Source organism: Onychomys torridus, chromosome 4 (assembly GCF_903995425.1).
Source record: "Onychomys torridus chromosome 4, mOncTor1.1, whole genome shotgun sequence".
Lineage (NCBI taxonomy): Eukaryota > Metazoa > Chordata > Mammalia > Rodentia > Cricetidae > Onychomys > Onychomys torridus.
The window spans coordinates 23,090,887-23,106,529 of NC_050446.1; positions in this window are offsets into that span (position 1 = coordinate 23,090,887).

Below are 15,643 nucleotides of genomic sequence, written 5' to 3' on the forward strand. Positions count from 1 at the left end.
ATTATTGCATTAATTACCCCTTCCCTTTTCCTCATCTAAGCCTTTTCATATACCTCTCCTTTCAAATTAATGGTCTCTTATTTCAATAGATGTTATTACATGCATATGATTTTATATATATATATATATATTTCTTAGTCTGTATAATGTTATTTGTATGTATGTTTTCAGGGATGATTATTTGGTATCAAAAAGCCATCTGGTGTCTTCTTTCCTATAGAAGACTATTTCTCCCATTCTTTGTTTTCCTTAGTTGTTTATAAGACTTTGTGTATGGTTTAGCCTCCAGAGCTTTACCCCAGTCCACTTTGACATGTGTATTGCTGTTCTTGTTCAGCTAATGTTTAGGGAGTCATGTTGGTGAGGTATATGAGTGTAGCTTCTGACATTACTAGGAGCTATTCTTATAGCAAATTCCCTGGTCATCTGGCTGTTAAAATCTTTCCACTCTCTCTTCTATAATACTCACTAAACCTTAGGTGAAGGAATTGCTTTGTAGATATATTCATTGGAATTAGGCTAGACCACTCTGAATTTTGATTGGTTATATTTTTCTGAAATGGTTTCCATCTGTTGCAAAGAGATGTTTCCTTGGTGAGGGCCGAAGGCTATACTTATCTGTGTGTATAAGGACAACTCTTTAGAATGTAGTTAGGGATTATGGTGGTTTAGTAAAGTAGTGGTTGTAGGTTTTCCTCCAAATCCATGACTTTACTAGCCCTGGGTAGATGATGGCTACGTTTCCAGTATCATGCATGATCTATCCTTTGCTGAGCAGTTCTTAAGTCCAATTGGAGAGCTGTTGGTTATGTATTTGTGTTCCAACTGCACCCTGAGGGTTCTGGCACCATGAAAGTTAATCCATAGGGAGGAGGGAGGCAGTTCAGCTCAGGGACCTCTGGGTGCTGTGTTTGAAGTGCATGGTATAGTCAGCACAGGGACTTACATTCTGCCTCCAGGGGTTGGGGGTAACCAAGGGTAATAGTAACAGTGTAATGTCTTGGGAGTATCTTGGAAAACCCTGAGCAATAATTCAAAAAAAGAATGTCTTATGCTTGGTGTCATGTGTTTGTTGGTCTTTGGATCTTGGAGGGAGCATTACCATCTGTATGGGAAAATTTCATTTAAACCATAAATGTATATTTATACATAGACTTATTTTAACATGGTTCTTTGGGTAGATAGTTATTAGGATGATTCATTTTCCTAATGATTTTTTGAGACATTCTTGCTGTCATTTTACCCTCCTCCTTCTCTGTTTATTTCCTCTTCCCTCACTAAGCTCCCTGTTCCCATTTCCAGATCAGATAGATCACTGGTACCCAGCTATTTCCCTTTCGATTGAGCCTCACCCTCACCTCTGGCATTTGTCCGTTTTACTTTCCTGGTTTCTGTAGTTACTCTAGAATATGCACTCACATCTGAAGATTTGGAGCTAGGAACCTTAGATGAGAGAGAATATACTATGTCTGTCTTTCTGCGTCTGGATTACCCCACTCAGTATGACCTTTTCTAGTTCTATCCATTTGCCAGCAAAATTCATGATTTCATTTCCTTTACAGCTGAATAATATTCTGTAGTGTATAAACTATCCATCTTTCAGTTGAAGGACATTTAGGTTCTTTTCATTTCCTAGCTACTGTGAATAGAGCAGTAAAAAAGGTGATTGAGCAAGTGCCTGTGGAGTAGGGTGTCAGCTCCTTTGGGCATATGCCAAGGGGTGATATAGCTGGGTCGTATGGTAGATTTGTTTTTAACTTTTTCAGAATTCTTCCCACTGATTTCTCTAGTGGCTATACTAGTTTGCAAGCCCAACAAGAATGAATGAGGTTTCCCTTGCCCCCATACCCTCTCCAGAATTTGTATTATTTTGTTGATCTTTGCATTATGGTTGAAGTGAGATGAAACCTCAATGTTATTTTGTTTTGCATTTACCTAATTGCTAAGGATGATGAACATTTTAAAAGGTATTTCTTAGTCATCCTCCTCTATCCCCAATTCCTTTGAGAATTTTTTTCTTTGTTCAGGGCTCCAGACTCAGTTTTGAAATGTCCCCCCCCCCCCACAGAATTTTAATTCAAACACATGGGAAACAGAGATTTATGGGAATCTCACTGAGTTCCAGACAGGCCAAGTATGCAGAATGAGATACTCTAGTCAAAAGAATTGGGCATTCATGGTCATCCTTGGCTACTTAGTGAGTTCTGGCTTATATAGTCTAGATATTCATCCTCTGTCAGATGTATAGTCAGCAAAGATTCTTTCCCATTCTGTGTGCTTCCTCTTCATATGGTTGATGTTTTCTTTAGCCATGCAGAAGCTATTTAGTTTTATGAAGTCCCACCTGTTTACTGTTGGCCTTAATTCTTGTGTCCATGATTTCTCTGTATGTTTATTGTTGGTATATAGAAAAGTAATTTATCTGTGCAAGTTGATTCTCTATTTTGCCACATTGCTGATTTTTTTGTTTGTTTGTTTCTAGAAACTTTTTGGTATAATTTTTAGGATATCTAATGGATAGTTTCATGTCATCTATAAATGAGGATAGTTTGACTTACTCATTTTATTGCCTCCCTCCTCAGTTCAGGACCTTGTTGTGTACGATGTGGCATGCAATGTCCACATGTTGATTTTAGCCACTTAGACAATGCAGCCTGGATGATTTGTACTAATGCTCAAGTTCTACTAAAAAATTATAAATCTAAGAACTTTCAAACTAACTTAAAAATAAGTATCCTTTGGTGAGATGAAAACATTTGTCTATGTGGCTGGAAACATATTTCATCCAGTAAAGCTGCAACACAAACATGGAAGCAAGAGCTTGATTTCTGGAGATCCCATAAAGGTGAAAGGAGAGAGCTAATTCCACAGAGTTTTCCTCTGACTTCCATGTACTTGCTCTGGCATGTGAGTTCCCTATGCCCCACATCATGAACACACACACACACACACACACACACACACACTAAAAAAATAACAAAACAGGCTTTCTTCATTACACCTGTGTAAAAATTGATCACAGAACAATTCATCACCCATCAATTTATATATTTTATATGTTAAATAATATCCAATAATAAATATATTAATTACCACTACAGTACTGGGAAATCTCATCTGGTACAAACATGAAGAGTACCGAGACAGTACTGATCTCCCATCTTTTCAGTGGCATAGGACAGAAGTGGTGGCATTAGACTTGAGATTTGCTTACAAAGAATGTTGACATTTCTAACTTGATCTCTCTCTGTCTCTCTTTCTCTTCTCTTTTCTCTCACGAATCACTCCCTCTGGGGATGTTGTTTTCTTTGCTGTGAAAACAGTAAAGAGAAGGACACATAGAAATATACTGGTGCCTACAACCAGGGCATAGAGCATGCCAGGCTTCTTCAAGAAGATGTGAGAATGAAGCAGCAGGATCATACTCAGCCCTGGACACAGATTCAGACGACTACAGTCCTGACAACAGTTCTCATGCAAGACAAATGGGAAGTACCAGTTTCATCTCTCCCTTGTTTTAGAGCTTCAGAAACTGAGACAAGTACTTGTGGATTGGAGCCTCTGGGTTTTTGGGTAATTTGTTATACAGCATTCAATGTCTAGTACAATGTATGCCCAGAATTTTAATGGAATTGAATAAATCTGCCATTATTGTTTAAATGTCTTACGAGTAAATTTTCTTGGGTCTGTAATTAAAGTACCTGTTATCATGTTACTTGCCAATGACTGTGCTTCAACCATAATAATGCAAATAAAGGAAGTGAAGGGCAAGATTTTATAAGGACTTCCAGTGCACGTGACTGTCTGTGAGTTGGATACATGTGGAAGATTAGATGAGGAAGTGGTAGATTAGATTAGACAAATGGTAGCTAAGATTGGAAGGATGAGGATTTTTGAAGGTCCTGTGAATATAAGAAGCAAATGTTTCTATTGTTGAGGGTATGAGGCTAGGGTGCTTTTGGAGGGCTTAGAAACAGGATAGATACAAAGTGCATGAATGAAAGGGAAGTAGTTCCAGAAAGGATGACTGAGGCCTTTGTGGAGAAGTCAGAATAGTTGCTGAGCAGTTAATGCTATCTAGTTCCCAGTGGAAATTTCAGACACCTTCAGCAAGAGATGGACATCTGGTGTCGGCAGTACATATGCAGGTACATACTCTGTTCCCACTCTGTGTCATTATTGGTGTCATAGAGGTTTGAGCTTCTGGATACACACACACATGCACTGTTCACACCACATCATTTATATACATATATCTAAAAGCATCATCTGTTATATGATGCCATATAAACACACAAGTGTATGTGTGTGTATGTATACATATATGTACATACGGTTTACACTGATAAGGACATGTATATGAGATAGTTGTCACACCTGTTAAAAACAACACAATTTAAAATGTAGGAGTCTTTAAAGTTTGGCTTTACTTGGCTCCTGTGCAGTCTGCCTCAAGGCTGAGATAAGCAATCAGGTGTTTGATCAGAACATGATGTTAGTCCTTAGATACATGAGGCCTGAACACTGCTAATGTGTAAGCACTGCAAAATGAAGCAGTCCAATATTGGAGATATTGCAGACACAAAGTATGGTTTGGCACTGTCTTAGGAGAAAACATACAATTCTTAAAAACATTATTCTATCAAGTTTATTTTATTCTAATACAGTTCTTTTTAACCTAAGAATAAAGTCAAATCGCTTTGCATTTCCTATGAGTCTTCAGCCATCTTTACCTTGCTCTTTCCTCACTCTCTCTCAGTTCTGAACACAGCATGATGATGTGTAATTTCCAGACCTCTTCAAGCTTGCTAAGACTCTGTTGTTAGTTTTTATACTGAGAATCATTCTTCTTTTCTGGGCAAGCTGTTTCTATTTGAAGGACCAGTCCAAAGTGGGCCTTATCCATTCACTCAATTTTGTTCACATTCTTGATGGAAAGTTTACAATTGTTTTGTAATTGTTTTATCCAGTGTGGTTTAGTGCCTTTCTCTCCAGCCAGAATGAAGGACTTCAGAGAACTTACCACTTAGCATAGACTATGCACTCAATTATTCAATTGCTCTGAAATTAGAATAAAGACTGAGTGAGAGGTGCAGTTTGATGATGAAAACTGATGCTGAACCCCACTACTGGTGTTTCCAAGACTACCTTCTGCAACTGCCCCCCCCCAATTTGTCCCAGGATTCTGCTCTTAGTCCCCTCCATCCGTATTTTATTCTGAATGTCACACAAGATAACCCAGGGACCACAGGCTTGTCTGAGTCTCAAGCCAGTGTTTGTCACCACCAAACTTGACCGCCCTATCACTAGCTGCCACCAGTTGAACTTGGTTGGAACTGACCTATTCTGAGTCTATCAGCTGCTCACAGGGAGGGGTGAATGCTCAAGATTAACATGAGGTTACACTGTGGTTCAGTAGCCACTGCCCATTTGTCTTCTGTTTTCCTGCTGTGAGATCTGGCTTTACAGCAGTCATTGTATTCAACGTGACAGGCGCCCCTTCTTTATGAGAATGACAGTCCACCTGTAGAGCTGTCCCACCTAAGCGAGGAACAGGGCTAGCTTTGTAACACCGAGAAAAGGAAAAGAAAATCTTTGGAAGCTATTTTCTTATGATTATATTTTTTTAGAAGACTTTTTTCAAAGAAAAATTTCTGGGAAAGAAATACAGTTAGTAACGGGAGTTAGCTTTCTGGAAATGTGAGTGAATCCTGAAGTCAGACCCCTCATCCACCCACAGCTCTGGTGTTGAGGAAGGCCTCTTGTCATCTTTTCATTGGTCGTTCTCAAATCAGATATAGAACAAAGAAATGTGTGCATCCTAATGCAAACCAGAGTAGGCAGCTTCTGTGAGTAGGGCTGGGTACCAGCTCTCCTTGTGCAGGCTACAAAGTGGACCCGGTTAAACTTACAACCTGTGGAAGGAGCAGTTATTCCCCCAGTCATGGGCAATCAAGAGGACGTACCTGTAACTGAATAGAATTAGCATGTGTTATTTAATCTACTATTTAGCATGTGCTAGTTTTGAAGAGGCAGCCACAGTATAGGAGTAGAACTAAAGTAATTAGAAACAGGCCTTAATTCTTAAAGACTCACTGGAGAAGAACTGAATGTTAACTTGGAATGCCATAGAAAGATCCATTTGTTTCCTTCTTCTGACCAAGATCCTTTTGCTGTCACCCCACAGGTTAAAGATAAAGAACAGGTAAAATTTGTGGCTGCCAGTTTTGCATGCGCAATGCTCCAAACAAGCTTTTATTCCCTTGCTTATGTGTACGGATATGGATGTCCACCAGTTTTCAATTAGTCAATGTGCAAAGCTCTGCCAAGTGGGCCAGAGTTCACTGTGTGCTCTCTCATGCTGTGTTCCCAGGCAGGCCAGATTCTGCCTACTATGGACAAAGGTGCCCCGAGTCCCAGGAGCCAGAGCAGCAAAACGGCACTGTGGATTCTGAGAAAAGTGGCAGCCTGCTTTGCATTCCGACTCAGAAATGAAGCTTTATACTTGGGGGTAAAGATACTATGAAAACAAAACAATGAAATGGAAGCAAAGTGTTGGCAAAACTGAAATAGCAGTGGATTTATACTTATTGGATGTTTGAAGTAAGCTGACAAGAAAAATTACCTCCATCACATATCACCAAAGGGCTTTTCTATAGAACTCGTACACTCACGGTGATGAGCTAATTCAAAGGCAGCTTTGCTATGTTAATATAATAATTAAGCAGTGAGGAACAATAGGTGGCCCATTTCCAAGGAGCTCAGCATGCCTCAGGTGGGGTATAAGGTACAAGGATAAAGGCTAAATTACTTTAACTACCTGAGATTGGCTGTAATCATTTTAAAATATGGTGAGAGGTGTGTTTTGCCTTCACTGGGATGTATTTTCTCATGCAAATAGGGGGAAAATGCAATTCTCTCTGTTTTGTGGGCCATCTTTAGGAGGTGAGTTATTGGTATCAGGCTGCAACTTTGGAAACTGAAAAGCTTCTAGTTGGAACCTACATCTTCTCCTGTTCTTCACAGTCTTTTCCTCTTTTGGGTGTCTCATAGTCTCATCCTTTTATTTAAATTCTTCTGCTAAATTATTTCTGTTTGTAAAACTTGGGCACATCAAGTTAACTTACTGTAACCTGTGCATGCTTACTGTGGTTTTGTTGAGTCTGCCTGGCACCTAAGTGGTTCATTTACCAGGAAGCAGATTGGAACATTGCTTTCCAGACATTTTTGAGCACAGACTTTGTCTGGGACTTGACTTAGTAGGTCTGAGGGGGTGGATGTGAAACCTGGGAGTCCATGTCTCTAAGAAGCTGGCAGGGCATTCCAAAACAAAAAGAAAATCATTTTGTGGTCCTTTAAATATGAAGGAGGCGTGATGACAGAGATATAAAGGCTGTACGAGAGGACCAGAGGGGAGGTGGGAAGACCAATGTTTGCAAGCGTTGCCTGTATTTTCAGGTTGTTGATAATTAATCTGATAAGGAAGAAATGACAGAACATGAACCATGAACTTGTTGGGGATTTACAGATAAGCAGATTAGTCTTATTTGGATCTGAGCGATATGGTTGGAGATGAGTGAATTCCATTTTGATACAAATGTCACACAAAAATTCAAGCTAGCACTGCATGGCTGCTGTGGCACTTTGTTAGTGCCCATACTTAGGCGAGGCAAATACTAAACTGAAAAAGATGGAAAGTATGGGGGATTCTGCTCTGCCCTTAAGAACTCGCATGGTCCTCACACACACAGCTGATGCCTTAGATGCCTGCTGTTTCTTCTAGGGTTTAGTGTTCTGTTATGCCTGGGAATTTATTTGGACCTTAAAGGTAACATGAACATGAACTCAATAAATGTATAGTGGGTAAACTAGTGAAAGATTTTCCTCACAGATTCCATGTAAATGAAAATAAAATCATTCTTTTTATTTTGTTCTATTTTGTTTTTCATGAAAGTTAGGGATCTACTTAAAAGGATCCTCATCATTCAATGTGAAAAGCATGAAATTTTCTAGCTCCCCATGTATTGAAACCTGAAACCTGAAACTTGAAACTGAAACATGAAATCCTATGGAGAACTTTCTTTACCTGAGATACTTAAAAATTTAATTCCCTTCCATTTTCATGTTACTCCAATCTCATTTTGTTAAGGGAGCAGCAACTGTCAGAGAAGCTAATGAGAATGCCTATGCTTGATATTCTTTTAGAAATCTGTTCTTTTTGTTACCTTGATTAAGATTATCATGTCCTTCCTCTGTGATAATATCCTTGCAAGTCAAGGACCCAAGCATCCATTGTTTCTGCTGTAGTATGTGTGACTGGCATTCCTTTGGAGTTTACAGCTTCTTCAGCCTCACACTTTAGGGTTGTTACCCTAACAGTTCCTTCCTGCTATGATCATTGTGTAGCTTTGCCAAAGCTATGCTAAAACTTAAAAAAAAAAAAATTGATGCATTAATCTCTCCATGCACTTCAGGCATCTTAACATGGCAGGAAGTTCTAGTCCAAAGTAGTACCCTGTAGTTAGGTCTTCTGTCAACCCTCAGGTCAACCTTGTCTACACTTGTTCACCCAAACCTCATTTTGCTTAATATTCTTTATGCCTTTTGTTTATTCATATATTTTTATAAGCCTTCTTCTAAGTTTCTGGACAAAATGGATTGCTCACTTTTGTTAATCATTCATACACTATCATCTATCTGCCTGTGCATTTTTGGAGATGCTTATATTGTTCCCTGATTAAATTTGTGGATGCTGTTCCTAGAAAACAATCCTACTTTCCATGTGTTCTTTTTATTGCCCTAGAACATGATTTGACTGGGGTTCTTGACTTCTCAAGGTAGATTCTGCTATGAGGTCAGCTGGGATGGGGCCGTTTTCCTCACTGGAAACTTTAGCACATGGCATCCATTCACCATGCCTGCTGGGCAGCTGAGCTCAGCTTTCTCAAAAAGACATCAAGATACAGAATGGCTGTGCTCCACTGCCTCAGTCTCTCCAAGTCTCTTAGGGGCTCCAGTGTTACATGACTTGGCACATGGTTGATAGTTATATTATTCACTACTTGACAATAGTAATAATTCTAACATATACTGGAGCTAAGTTTCTAATATCAGGTACTAGGTATTTCTACACATGATCTACACTCTGGCCCCATTGGCAGAGGAACCATGAAGTGATGAAATTGACTTAGTCTACTCATTTAGAAGGACCATTTCTAATGCCCTGCTTCTAAATTTCATTTGAAATGCATAGTACATTTTACTTCCAAATAAAAATTCTCTTCCATATTTAATTTCACATAAAAGTCAAATTTATTCTTTAGGCCCCCCTTTTTCCCTGAAATTGCATAGGCCTCACACCCCACACAACTAGATATGCCTTGCCGATGATCTTTATACACCCTGGAAGTCATCTCCAGAGCATAGTTAAGTTCATCCAGAAAATTTAATCTCAAAGCTCAGAGTTGTGTTTTTACAAAATTAGGGAAAATTTGTAGAGTGTCTATTGTGTCACTAAGACAAATAAAATTTAAGATGCTGAGACATGCATTATGAATGAGTGACAACATAAGGACCCAAGAATGTTCTAAATGATCCCAACACAAGGCAAGTCTGCCCCACCCACCTTTGTTTAAGAACTGAGGCGGGATGAAGACTGACAACTCATCACCAGGAATGCGATACACTGAGAACGCTGATTTTTTTTAACCCAAGGTTTCACTTAGTGTGTGTGTTTGTTTCATATATGAGAACCAAGGATCCGAGAAGTTAACTAATTTGTCAAAATGACAAAGCTAGTAAGCTGCAGAGCTCGGTTCCATGCTGAAGTCAGGCTCTGTATGTGTTTGCTGATTGATTTTAATGTCGAAAACACAAGTGAATAGGGAACATAATTATTGACTTCCTTCCAAGCCCTTTTGCAGCTCCTTCTGGTCTCCCCTCATCTCAACCCTCTCCTCATAGCCTCAGGGGTATGTGAGGTCTATAGAGCATCATGATGAGAAAGCTGTGATTTCCAATTCCGTTCTCACAACCCTGTCTCAGGCTGCCGTTCAAACTTTAGAGTTGGGCTTGCTTATTAATTTCTCTGGGTCAAGTTTCCAAAGCTTCTTGCAAAATGAGACTGACCTATATACAGCCTCTGGGCTCTGGGCTCGTGCAGCCTGACTCTTGTGACACATTTTCTTTCTGTTGTTCCATTTGGGGGAGAAGCTTCTGTGCCCCTCTGCTTCTCTGTGTTCTTTGGCTATGCACTGCATGTGCTTTCCACACCGTGTTCCTATGACTTAAATTCTTTTCTGTAAAATACACACTTCTCTCTAGAATTCTGATAGACATGCCTTATCAGGCAAGTGTTCCAACACAAGATTTTACCACTAGATCCCCTAGACATCTCCCTTATGGATAGAGTCTTTTTCTTGAACCATAAAAGTCAAATATCTATCAATGAAAGAAATTATTCCTGATACATAATATCTTTAAAATCATAATACAGACGTAGACAAAAGCCTTTTTTCCCAATAAAAATTTGAAGTTCAAGAAGTTTATTATCATGTTGAATTTTTTTCCTCAAATGTGATATTTTTCTTCATTCTTTGATGGGATATATTGAACAATCTCTTTTAGCAGTTTCTTAATTCCTAGGATTATCACACTCCTAGACATGCTTTTAATACTGACTACCTCTATTTTGAGGCAGAAGAACATTAGCTGTTCATGTTGTTTGTGCTAGTGAAGATCCTGCACTGGTCCTTATATCCCCAGACCTCAGGATGCGACACATCCAGTTCTTTTAACTGATGTCTCAGTCTTTGTCTTCACTGGGAGGTTGACAGCTACTGTCTCTTGTGTGTCTCTATGAGACTACCTTTACCAAAGGTTATTTCTCTTCCTCTGATATAGCAATCCTTAATACCAGGAAATTTTCACATTCCCCAGACACTTTTTGATATATGGCAGTGTGTGTGTGTGTGTGTGTGTGTGTGTGTGTGTGTGTGTGTATGCACGTACACACACGTTTTTATGTTAAACCTAGTTGTGTTCCTAATACATATTGGACTTTTTGAATCATCACAATTTAGAGAAGGGGGAGGGTGCTACTGACATCTAGTGTGTAGTGTAGAAGTAAATGGTTAGACTAAGCCTCTTACAATACACAAGGCAGAACTCCATATAACAGAAATATTTGGATCAACTCGTAGCAGGGTCCTATTTGAGTAACACCCTTCTAGAATTGTGAAAAAGTGAATAGGATTTAAAGGATAATAGTTGTTTGTTACTCATTTTTGAAAAATTGCATAATGGTCTATAGTCATCGATAGGTTTAAGGGCCAGCATCATTCATTGGCTTCTTAAGAACATTGATTGATTGTGTCTCTCAGTGTCTGTGCTACTGGTGTTATATTGAGGAAGTGATTTCCAGTGCCAATGCATTCAAGACTACTTCTACTTTCTCTTCTATCAGGTCCAGAGTAACTGGATTTATGTTGAGGTCTTTGATCCACTTGGACTTAAGTTTTGTGCATGGTGACAGATATGGATCTATTTGCAGCCTTCTATACATTGACATCCAGTTATGCCAGCACCATTTGTTGATGATGCTTTCTTTTTTCCATTGTACAGTTTTGGCTTCTTTGGCAAAAAATTATATGTTCATAGGTGTGCAGGTTAATGTCAGGGTCTTCAATTTGATTCCATTGGTCCACATGTCGGTTTTTATGCCAGTACCAAGCTATTTTTTTATTTTTATTTATTTTTTTATTACTGTAGCTGTATAGTAGAGTTTGAGGTTGGGGATCGTGATGCCTCCCAAGGTTGTTTTATTGTACAGGATTCTTTTGGCTATCCTGGGGTTTTTGTTTTTCCATATGAAGTTGAGTATTATTCTTTCCAGGTCTGTGAAGAATGGTATTGGTATTTTGATGTGGATTGCATTGAATCTATAGATTGCTTTTGGTAAGACTGCCATTTTTACTATGTTAATCCTGCCTATCCATGAGCATGGAAGATCTTTCCATTTCCTGACATCTCCTTCAATTTCTTATTTCAGGAACTTAGAGTTCTTGTCATATAGGTCCTTCACTTGCTTAGTTAGAGTTACCCTAAGGTATTTTATATAATTTGTGGCTATTGTAAAGGGTGATGTATCTCTGATTTCTTTCTCAGCCTGTTTGTCAATTGTATATAGAAGGGCTATTGATTTTTTTGAGTTGATCTTATATCTCTGCTATGTTGCTGAAGGTGTTTATAAGCTGTATCAGTTCCTCGATTGAATTTTTGGGGTCACTCATGTATACTATCATGTCATCTGCAAATAGGGAAAGATTGACTTCTTCCTTTCCAAATTATATCCCCTTAATCTCCTTTTCTTGTCTTATTGCTCTGGTTAGGACTTCAAGTACTATATTGAGTAAGTATGGGGAGAGGGGACAGCCTTGCTTTGTTCCTGATTTTAGTAGTATTACTTTGAGTTTCTCTCCATTTAATTTGATGTTGGCTGTTGGCTTGCTGTAAATTGCCTTTATTATGTTTAGGTATGCTCCCTGTATTCCTGTTACTCCAAGACCTTTATCATGAAGGGGTGTTGGGTTTTGTCAAATGCCTTTTCTGCATCTAGTGAGATGAGCATGTAGGTTTTTTTTCTTTGAGTTTGTTTATATGGTGTATTACATTGACGGACTTTTGTATGTTGAACCACCCTTGGATCCCTGGGATGAAGCCTACTTGATCATGGTGGATAATTGTTTTGATGTGTTCTTGGAGTCTGTTTGCCAGTATTTTATTGAGTATTTTTGTATCAGTGTTCATGAGGGAGATCGGTCTGTAGTTCTCTTTCTTTGTTGCAACTTTGTTTGGTTTAGGAATCAGGGTAATTGTAGCCTCATAGAAGGAGTTTGGTAATATACCTTCTGCTTCTATTGTGTGGAACAATTTAAAGAGTATTGGTATTAAGTCTTCTTTGAAGATCTGGTAGAATTCTGCAGTGAAACCATCTGGTCCTGTGCTTTTTTTTTGTTGGGAGACTTTTAATGACTGATTCTATTTCCTTAGGGGTTATTGGCAAGAAAGAGGAGGGATTATATGAGCGAGAATTGTTAAGACCTAGATTGGAATAAGCACAGGGATAAATAGCCAAACTAATGGAAACACATGAACTATGAACCAAAAGCTGAGGAGCCCCCAATTGGATCAGGTCCTCTGGATAAGTGAGATAGTTGATCAGCTTGAACTGTTTGGGAGGCCCCCAGGGAGTGGGACCTGGACCTACCCTTAGTGCATGAGCTGGCTGTTTGGAACCTGAGGCTCATGCAGGAACACTTTGCTCAGCCTGTGAGGAGGGGACTGGACCTGCCTGGACTGAATCTACCAGGTTGAGCTGAATCCCCAGGGGAGTTTTGCCCTGGAGGAGATGGGAATTGGGGGTGAGTTGGGGGGAAGGAAGGGGTGGGGGCGAGAGGGGGTAGGACAGGGGAATCCATGGCTGATATGTAAAATTAAATTAAATTATAAAATAAAAAAGAACAAAGACAGAAAGATGAATGTATTGTTCAATTGGAGAGTTGTTGAGTAGTATGGACAGGTTAAATCTCTAACATTTCACGATGAGTAGATAAATAAATTTCACAAAGGAACAAAAACTGTTCTCTTAGACTTTCAGCTGAGAGAGGCGTTGCTCTTTGCCTTAAGTTAATGTACTTATTACCTGCATGCACATGCAAATGCCTTTCTTTTATAAACATTTTTATGACAAAAACTTTCTCTTCTATGGTTAGTTGGCTGAGAAATTATTGCTGTATTAACAATATTCTAATATGGGTACTGTAATATGTTCCTGAGAGACTTTCAAACTTCTATTCAAAATCACTTGTATGCTAACAGAAACCTAATTGCTTAAGTTATATGACAAATTTCTGGTATGATTTGGCAGTATTGGGAAACTTGAAGCCAATGGAATACCTCCTCCCTATTTTTTCAAAACTAAACTCTTCTGGGAAGCATGATTTTGACTAAGAAGAAGATTAAGTGTCTATGGTGACATAGCTATTTCAAAAGACAGCCATTGAAAGGAGCAGATTGATTGAGCATACTTTCACTCACTTACTTCCATAGATTTACTAGTAACTTAAGCTCTCTTACCCTCAAGCGACTCTTGGGCTGTCTAAGGTTGGAGGATCCCGGAACCTCTCAAAGTACATGATGTTTAGCCTACGAAAACTTTCTTTCACTCATGAGGACAAATTAAACTGACTGAACTTCAGTTTAAACTTAATAAAAGTTTACTCTGTTTTGTTGGATGATTATTAAGAATATTCTCTTTGGAATATTGCATATGGATGTATATTATAATATACATGTTGGTATATAGCAATGAATAAGACAGGGAAGTGCTTTTTAAACAATGTATATTTGGTTAATTTGACCTAATTCCCATGCATTTTTACCAATTATACACATTTATTTTGTGCATAAACATGTAACAATATCAAAGTGTAAATGAGCATGCATGTTCTACCACCGTATTATTCAAGTGTAATGTGTCAAAATCAATTTGATATGAAGTGCAGAGTGATAGGTGAGAGGGATAGAGCTGAGGTGCACAATACACTGAAGAGTCTTGTCAATCTCCGCATAGCCTTTCCAAAGGAGCACTCTGCACAGCCCTGGGTTAGAAGTCATTTTCTGGTCTTGATCAGATGTTGGAGGTGAGGCACTGCATGGAGTAAGAGCAGAAAGCTGACTGATAAAAGCAACTGTAGCTTTTGAGTAGCTCTTGTTTGTATGAAAATGAATCATATTCTGAAAGTGAAAGTCACCCCATAAAGTTTCAAATAATTTTTAGTACTTTCTTTATATTTCAGACATATTCCATGGTCATTTCTTAGCTTTTATTTTGTGGAAGTTATGATTTAATTTTGCTTATATTTAAGATTTTTAAAGGCCACTTCAGTCCTTTCACATATTGCTTATTATAACTTTTAAACAAAAGGTATTCTTTATGCGCCTATGGTGACATTTGAAGTTTTTAAATAGGAGGCCATTATATTCCTGAGGTTTTAGAATCATGATTGAATATATAACAATGGCTTCATTGTTGAGTGCTCTAAGAACCAAGAAAACATGGAAGGAGTCGGCTACACTGCCCTTTAATATTATATATAGCGTCTGTTTTTGTGAGAAGTTCTAAGCTTATGATTTTACCAAGGCTTATCAAAAGTTTAAGATTCAGCTTATAGAGTATAAATTTAGATGTTTCCCATTCACTCTAGCTGCAGACTCTACTGTAAAGGAGTGAATTGCATATCCAGGGAAAGCTGCTCTGAGCTTCCCTAAGACGATGCTGAAATGATGCATTACGAATTCCAAAATGAATTAATGAAGAACAACACTGGAGACGAAATGTGTATCACAGCTAACATGGCAACTGGAATACAAAGCCTTTTCCCATCACATTTTGCCAGCCATAGCATAAGCTTCCCACAGAGGATAGGGGTTAACAGCCTGTCTCCTGTGGGGTGGGGAGTAAGAGTTGAACAAAATGAAGAATCTGCAAATGGAGCTCTGAAATGATGTAGTTAACATCACATATGTAGTTTATTATGGTAACTGGGAACATGTGTGTCATATTGTTGGGCAAACTGATTTT